This window comes from Manis pentadactyla, chromosome 2 (assembly GCF_030020395.1).
Source record: "Manis pentadactyla isolate mManPen7 chromosome 2, mManPen7.hap1, whole genome shotgun sequence".
Lineage (NCBI taxonomy): Eukaryota > Metazoa > Chordata > Mammalia > Pholidota > Manidae > Manis > Manis pentadactyla.
Window position 1 is genome coordinate 181,257,146 of NC_080020.1, and position 9,048 is coordinate 181,266,193.

Below are 9,048 nucleotides of genomic sequence, written 5' to 3' on the forward strand. Positions count from 1 at the left end.
GGAAGCAGAGAAGAGAGGGAAGCAAAAAAAAAAAAATTCGGCAAACAGGAAGGTGGAATAATAGGGAGGAGCCAAATGGAAGTCGTAATCGGAGGGGAAATTTTGAAACGCAAAAGGGAAGAAAGGAAAAGTAAAACTTTCGGGGGAGAAGTCAGGCAGTGTCAAAATATGGGCTTTCATGGGGGTGATGAACGATTTGCTGACTTTTTAAGTTCCCTGCTGGTAGAGACAATTTTTTTTCCATATATAAAGAGAATTCCCTCTGTCAGAAAAGGTGGTGGCACCCTCTTGTTTTAAACATCCTGTTGTAAGAGCTCACAGCGGTGGCTATTATCTGGGCACCGGGGAATTCTTTTTTGATGTTATTTTTGGACCCAGTCCTAATCAGTTTTAAAGTATGTCACGGATGCATTCTTCTGATGTTTAATGTCTAAAGTCCTTGAAGTTGCTGGATGAGGAAGGAAATGAGCTGCGTGAAATGCCTGAGTAGGTCTTGGCAAGGTCTTGCAGCCTTAAGAAATAACGGTGTCCTCAGAACCTGTGGCAGGTAAGGCTGCCAAGTGGCCTTGGGCTTTATAGTGAGTTCCATGCTCATTACCATCAGCATCATTGCTGCACTGGATGGGGGGAGCACCCTGCTCATTTACTGTGCACACACTAGGTACGAGCGTCGCCACAGATGCATTGCATTCTTCATTCCTGATTCTTACAACAGCTTTGCAGGGTTGACTGTCTGCTTCCTTTCACAAGAGGGGAATTTAGCATGATCTTGGCCCCACAAGTGACTTTATTCTTCAGTCTGCCTGCATAGCTACATGGGAGCAGCTGAACTTGCAGAACTGTGTTTTATTTATGGGCTCATTCTTTATAGGACACCAGCTTGTCATCCATCCAGACTGTATTCCTGTCAGGGTGTAAACAGGTCAGCAGGTTGTGGGAAAATAGGAGATAAAAGGGGCCCTGGGGTGGGGGGTGATCAGGTCCACTAGACATTAGAAAGATAGTCCACTCCCCAGGGTCTACTTGGTCATCTGCCACATGTCCAACACCTGTCAGGAGTCCTTATGGTCATGGAGCTTATGGCCTATTCAGGAGACTAGTGGTGAAAAACCAGTCAGTCAACCAACCAGTGTTTACTGAACATGTGCTCAACTGTGTGCTGAATAAGTCCTGTTCTCAGCCCTAGGATAGAGCAGTGAACAAAACAAACATTCCTGTCCTCATGGAGCATGTAGCCTAAAGGGGCAGACAGAAAAATAACTAAAATAACTAGCATGTTAGATAGCAGGAGGGAGAGAGCAATGCAAAGAGGAACCGGAGCTTAGAGGGGAGGGTCTTACACAGTTAAATAGAGTGTGGTCTGGGAAGGCCTCTGTAAAAAGGAGGTGAGAACACCAGCGGGGGGCAAGAGATGCCAGGCCAAGGGGATGGCAAGTGCAAAGGACCTGGGCCAGAAGTGTGCCATGCACAGCTGGAGCAGAGGGAACAAAGGAGAGGGTGGTGGGCACTGAGTTCAGAGAGGAATGAGGGCAGAGCAAGCTGGACTTTACAAATCATTATAAGTACTGTGGCTTTACCAGGAAAGAAACAGGAAGTCACAGAAAAGTTTTGAGTGGAAAAGGAAAATTTTTCTAATTTTTCAATCAACTCATTGGCCACTGTGTTGAAAACAGTCAGTATACTTCTTAGGAGAGCAATGACTGATGCCAAAAGACCAGTTAGGAGGCTCTGGAAGTTTCCAGATTTCCAGTCCTCTTGCCCCTCTTCCCCATCATCTAATTCATTACTAAGATTTAATGATTCTACTTAAATTTCTCTGCTACTGGCCTCTTGCAGAGCCTCAGCATCCTTCAGTGGGAGCCTTGCTGAGCACCTTGGAAGAGCCTCCTTGTCCCTCATCTCTTGCTGCCCAAGCCTTCCTCCACATCACTGCTCCCATAATTGCTTTAAAACAGGGTAATATTGTCGCTTCTCCAACAGCTTTGATGTGCCAGATGCTGGGGAGACGGAAATGTGAGGAGATGACCTCTGCCCTTAATGAGCTCACAGTTCAGTGAGAGACACTCAGAGATGGTGGGTGATGTGTGCCACCCTGGAGTGGGGCACTACCCTCTGTTAATCAAGAGGGGAGTGTAGACGGAGCTCTTCAGCAAGGCCAAAGAGGGAAATGGAAGGATGTTACAGTCTGCCCAGGCCTTAACAGATGAGAAAATATTCTTCAGTGGAAAAGAAAAGAAGAGCATTTGAAGCATAGAGATCACCTGGGTCCCTTCATTTCAGTCCAGGAAGATGGGCTGACCCTCCTGGCACACTAGAGGGGCTCTGTCTCTCAGCAGTGGACTCACAGTAGCCCAACTCACAATAACTGATGTAAATGTTTCAGTTTGAATTTTTAGAAAGTAGACTATATTTTTTAGAGTCATTTTAAATTCACAGAAAACTGAGTAGAAGGTACAGAGATTTCCCATATAACCGCTGCCTCCACATGCATACTGCCTTCCCTGCATCAGAATCCTGCACCAGAACGGATATTTGTCACAGTCTATGAGCCTATCTTGATATGTCATGATCACCCAGAGTTTATAGTTTATCTTAGGGGTCACTCTTGGTGTGCATTCTATGGGTTTTGACAAATGTAGATGACGTGTATCCCTCATTATAATATACAGAATAGTTTCACTGCCTTAAAAACCCTCTGAGCTCTACCTATTCATTCCTCCCTCTCCATACCTCCTGGCACCCACTGATCTTTTCACTGTCTACCAAGTTTTGTCTTTTCCAGAATGTCATAGAGTTGGAACGATATAGTATGTAGGTTTATCAAGTTGGCTTCTGTCACTTAGTAATATGCATTAAGGTATTTCCATGTTTTTTTGTGGCTTGATAGCTTATTTCTTTTTAGCACCAGGTAATATTCCGTTATCTGGATGTACCAATATTTTTTTGTCAGTTCACCTACTGAAGGACATATTGGTTGCTTCCAAGTTTTGGCATTATGATTTAAGCTGCTATCAACATTACTGTGCAAGTTTTGTGTTAACATAGTTTTCAACTCATTTGGGTAAATGCCAAGGGGCAGCTTGGTAAGAAGATGTTTAGTTTTATAAGAAACTGCCAACTGTCTTCCAAGGCAGTGAAACCATTCTGCATTCCCACAGGTGATGAATGAGAGCTCCTATTGCTCCACATTCTCACCAGCATTTGGTGTTGTTTACCTTGAATTTGAAATAAGAAATCTGAATCCCTCACAGGCTGACCATAGTCTCACGTTTGCTGATTGGATTTCTCTTCCTATAAGCAAACCTTTGTGGGAAGATACATGAAAACCAGCAAGTTGCTTGGAAAACAGGAGGCTGCATAAGAGGAATTACCTGGATACTCTTAATGTATAGGTCTTGGTGGCCTGTGTCCTCCAAGCAGCTCTGTGGCTTTGTGAGCTGGAAAAGTGCTGCTACTTCTCTCCTTTCTAAGCTTCCCATTGTTTTATTAATTCTCCCACTGGCTGCTACAAAATATAACCAGACCTTGGCAAAGATGCTTCACCATTTTGGTGCCATGGGACTCTGGTAAAGCCTAAAGACCTCCCTTTTTGGGGTAATGTTTTTAAACGCATAAAATAAAATGAATGGGATTACAAAGGAAACAAAATACAGGTGTCAACATATGAATTGTGATACAGTAATACATGCCCTTCTTTATTAAACATGAAGTAACATGATATTAACAGTGTTAATGTTAATTAACATGTGGGGCTAATAAACATGATATAACAGTAACAGTGGGGCTAGTAGCTGCTGTCATTTTGGAAAGATGATGAATGTTAAAAGTGTATCAAAATATATGCAACAATCATAACATGATTTGAAATATCAGAGATTTCTGTCACTGGCAAAGTCACAGGTCCTGCTGCCATGGCAGAAGTTTGTTGTTTGCATTTGAAATGGAATGGAATGCTAAATTTCAATTATAGGTTAAGAAAAAGAAAGATGTAACTTTCCCCATTCATGTGTATTGGGCCCCTAAATTCTACCCACAGCCTCCAGATGAAAAATCCCTGCTTTACAGTACTGGTTGTGCTTTTCCTTTTTATATGTGGTTTTATCATTCAACCCTCTCCTCTTTCCGAGTCCTCATTTGCAGAGCCACTTCTGCTCCAGGAAGAGGGACTTACCAGACTTCTCGGGCTTCTCTGGTGGCCCCCTTCCCTGTGATTTCTTCCAAAGTGCCATGGATCTCTTTTTCATAACTCTCCCCACAATTATAATAAGCATTTATTTTGTGTGTTTTCCCTTTTAAAATATACTAAACATAAGTTATTTTTTTCTTATTATGTAAATAATTGCAACCATTTTGAACATTACAATAAAAATCATCTGAACCCCAGCTCCCTGAGACATCCCCTGTTCACACAAGTTAGGAAAAACTTGCCTTGATCTTTCTGTGTGACATCTTGATACCTGTTGTTCCTGCTGCTAGACTGTAAGCCCTCTGGGAGCCAGAAACTTGTTGGATGTTAAAGGAAAGGTAACAACTTTTACTTGTGGTTTTATCGTTCAACCCTCTCATCTTTCCGAGTCTTCATTTGCAGAGCCACTTCTGCTCCAGGAAGAGGGACTTACCAGACTTCTCAGGCTTCTCTGGTGGCCCAAGACGTTGTGCCCTCTCTGGCTTCTCCCAGACGTTGTGCACTGAAGAGAAATGTTTTCTCTGCCAAAAGAGCTGAACCATCACAAAATTTGGGCTGTGGAGGATGAGGTTGGAGGAAGAAAAATGAGGTGAGTCTTTTAAAAGCAAAAAACCTGCTCATCACATCTGTCCCATTTTAGCAAGTGAATTATGCTGGGTTTGTCAGTTGGCTGGGCTGTCTGGGGTGCCCACCCCGGGCTTCAGGTGTCCAGTTGCCTTTCATGGCACTCAAGCATGGCCTGGTAGCAGGCTGGGGGCTGGTTCAGTCTCCATCACTGGTACTTCGGTCCAGTGGTGCCTGGAACATAGGACATGCTCAGCAAATATCTGCTGAATTTTTATTCCCCTGTATTCCCTACATGTTCTACTTCGTGATAATTTTTGAAATCCCCTGTTTCCACTTTGTCACTGCCCACTCCTAGTTCTCTTAAGCAATAAACTTCCCTTGTTCATCTCTGGTAGACACCGAGCTTGCCTCATTAAGTCACTCTATACTTTGGTGGTGATTCCACACCACTCTTCATTCATTTGAAAAGTATAAAGAGCTTGCTCACACAGGGCAATATGCAGCCCTTCCCCTCCTGTAGTCTCCATGTAACTTCAGAGGCTGTATTTCTGGCTGCCGAGGGCTGTGGAGGGAAATAAAAGTGAGAAGGTCTTACTGGTTGCAGAGAGACAGCCCCAGATCACTGTCTCTAAAGACAGCCTCTCCTCCCACACACCCCATGATCTATTTCAGCCCCTTGTTGTCGTTTTTCATAACACATCAACACTGGCCATCGTTTTCCCTGTTCACCTCCTGTTTGTCCTTCTCCTGGACTAGAATAACAACTCAGTGAAGACAGACAGTGTATCTCCTATAGTCATATCTCCGTTTCCCAGGACAACTTATGTGGCATAGCCTAGGCGCCCAGTAAGTATTTTTTAAGTTTAATTTTTGAAATGAATGAATGGATAAATAATTTCTCAGACACAGTCCTCGCTGTCAACTAGGTTAGGGAGCCTTCCTTGCCAGGTCTGGGACTCGATCTGCTTATCTGTTCTCATAGCAGAAAATAGATCTGCAGTGATGTCCACCTAAAACCTGCCGTGGTCTCCACTTTCCTCTGTTCCTCTTCATCAACCTTAACTCTCTTTCTCTTGGTTTTACATGTTCTTAGTCCAAACCATACAACTAATCACAGTTGTTCTAATAATTGAGTGTCTTTTTTGTACTCATTATACATTTTCAAATTCCTGAACTTTGGTTGTGCCCTTGAAGAGATTTAAAGATTCAAATCAGGATTAAAGAAGTGAACAGTGAGATTACAAAGTGATGTCTCACTGTAACTCTAAAATTATCTACAGCTCCCACAGTGATATCATCAGCTTACTTAGCTGATCATACATTTATCCATTTTCTAGTATTAGATGTAACTTCTTTAGTATTTAATATATTTCTAGCAACTTGTACAGTGCTCTATGCCAAGTTGCAGTATTCATTAACTAACATGATTGTACTGGTTGTATGTTATGTTATAGCAAAAACACATTTTACACGTTATTCTGAACTCCATCCACCTGAGCAGGGTTTGTAGCCCACCACTTGCTGGCCACTGTGACTCCGTTTTCTGACGCTTGGCTGGAATGACACAGACAGGGGTTCTGCTCTTCTATGATGTATGTGTCTATAAAGTGAGGGTATGTAACTCTGTAGACGTGTATTCATGTTTCTATTGAGTGTATTGCTGTCAGACAGACCTGGATATTGCTCTCCAGCTGTGTGAGCAGGAAAGGACGGATAAAGGGAATCGGAGAGAAAGCCAAACTGGCCCTTGCCAAAGCAGGAAAGGTACCTAGCACAGGCATGACCGATCGGCACCTGTGGTCACACACAATAATCAGAGCGAAAGATTAAAAGGCAATATCAGCCAAGTGTCCAGGAGAGCTCCCTGCACAGACTACACCCACACCCTCTCTTCTAGGAAACCCATCCTTGACGGTCCTCTATACGTACAGTGAGGTGGTACATTATAGACATAAGACATAAGAAAAAATAGTCAACTGAGGCAGGATATTCTGTGGTCAAGACATGGCAGATATGAAGGCAGAGCGAGGAGGTGCCCAAGCAAGAGTTTAAAGTGGGGAAGGGCAAGGGACAAAGACGAGGAGCACAGGGCTGTGGTGTGTGTGGGTGAGACCACACACCACATGGCTTAACTTACTTGGCAGCTGGTCAGTTCACTGACTGGAAGGATTACACAAGGTTTACCAAGTGGGAAGTAAGTGAAAGTTGTTCCAGATATATGGCTCTGATATTTTACTAGGGGTGATCTTGATAGCTGGGTTCCTGCTAGGCTCCAGATGATCTCGGGAGGCAGAGCCAGTCATTGGGCACACTGGTATTCCAGGTCTGTCCCATATCATCAGCGTTTGCTATTCAAATGTATTAATATCTCAGTAGTGGTTTATACTAGCTCCAGCCTCCCCTACATCTTCTCACTTCTTGTTCACCTTTGATTTTACATCTTGAAAGTTCTTCAACTATAAAAAATATGCCAAGAGAGTCTGTGAAACTCAAAATAGTTTAACTACTGTACATGTAAGCTATAGTTTAAGATCTTTTTCAAGGGAGGGAATTAAAATGACAATAATAGCAAAAAACGAAATCTTGTAGTTTTCTGTGGATATCAATTAACACTATCTATGAAGTCCCCATCCCTCATACCATTAATTATCAAGAATTAACTATAGTAGAATGGGAAGAATGGAACATAGTTACAGATATAAATATAGACACACATGCACACATTTCAAATTTAATATAGAGAAGAGGTCTTTAGAAACAGAAAAACTTATCATTACCAGATATTCCTGAGTCACTTTTATCATGGTAAAATTGCACATTTTCATGCATTGAATTCTGTAAGTGCTCTGGAAGTTGAAATAAAAAATAATTTATTTGTTGAAAGTGAAAATTTAAGTTATTTTTAATAATAGACAGATGGATAGATTATAGTGGACCTCAGAAGAGGGAGACATAGATAGCTATTTACATTATCTGTTTAAACCAAAAGAAAGAAAAGATTTCACTCACTCATTGCTAACTAGATAGTGTAGACAAACTAGGGAATTTAGGCTAAAATAGCCACACTGTGACAGAATCTTTCTAAATTCTTGGTCTTCATCAAGCCAAAGTTACTAATCTCCCTCTTATGTTATACTGGGCATAGGAAAATATGGATTCAATTTCAAAACCAGGTCATTACATCAACAGGTCTGAAATCAATTTTTATAATTTAATGGCTGGTTTCCTCACAGTTCACCAAAACACAAGTTCCTGACATATTTATTAATTTCACTTAGATATAATAAAAGGCTATAAAGAGTCTTCAGCCTATTCTACACATTTAAGAGAGTTAAGAGGGCTCTTTTTTTTTTTACATCTGATTACTTCACACAGCTATCCGTGGTTCAGAGACATAGCTGCATTTGAACACCATTCATTTATTTCTTGTATAAAAGCATAGACATTTAGAGTTAAAAGAACCTTTTAACTATATAGAAATAAACTAATCTATATCAATCGGGGATTTGGGGGTTGCCTCTGACAGAAAACAGACTGGAGCTCACTTAGGCAAAAAGGAGAATCAATTAAAATCAATCTGAGTGTCTCATTTACCTGCAGGCAAGGCAGGGGGTACACGAGGGTTTCAGAGACACCTGACCCAAATGCCAGCAGAATGACCTCTTATCTCTGCTTTTCATTGCAGGTTACCTTCTCAGACTTCACCTGTGAAAACAGGACTGCCATGTGGTCCTGAGCCCCACTTGACACACTTTACTCAGAGGTGCTGACTCTCTTTTCCTAGTTCCAGTTGAACAACAAAAACAAAATTCTCAAGGAAGCACTCTGATTGGGCCAGCTTGGGTCAGGTTACTACCTCTGGACCAGTCAACTATGGCCAGGAAGGTGGAGTCGTATAAGAAAATGGAAGTCACAGTGGGTGCGGTATGGGAGAGAAACAGTTCCCAGAAGCGGGGAGATGATGGGCAGGTATCGCTCTCTCCCCCGATAAAAAAAAATCCACTCTGACTCATTTTACAGATGTGGAAATTCAGGCTCAGAGAAATTAAGTGACTTACTCAAGGTTACAACTTGTACTTAAACGCAACTCATCTGGCACCTAGTCAAATGCTTGGCTCACTCCCCTACATTTCTCTCATTCTGTGGTATCCTCATTTCAGACTCTTTCAGTGGGAAAGGCAGGGGTATTGGGGGTGAAGTGGGGGTGGAATTAAGGGTCTTATGCTATACTTAAACTTCTTTCCAGTCTTTTGCTGGAGTTCTAGCTCCACCAGTGTTTATGTTGCCTGGTTTGC

General features: G+C 42.2%; 1 long non-coding RNA gene across 1 annotated transcript; it reads right to left on the minus strand.

Annotated features, from left to right (window-relative positions):
• Positions 1-3,779: 3,779 nt before the first annotated feature.
• Positions 3,780-8,502, minus strand: LOC130682722 (uncharacterized). The gene is made up of 4 exons (XR_008996014.1): positions 8,348-8,502; positions 7,531-7,599; positions 6,891-7,209; positions 3,780-5,315 (listed from the first exon to the last, which is right to left on the minus strand). It is a non-coding gene; the product is annotated as an uncharacterized LOC130682722 (long non-coding RNA).
• Between the last annotated feature and the right edge of the window lie 546 nt (positions 8,503-9,048).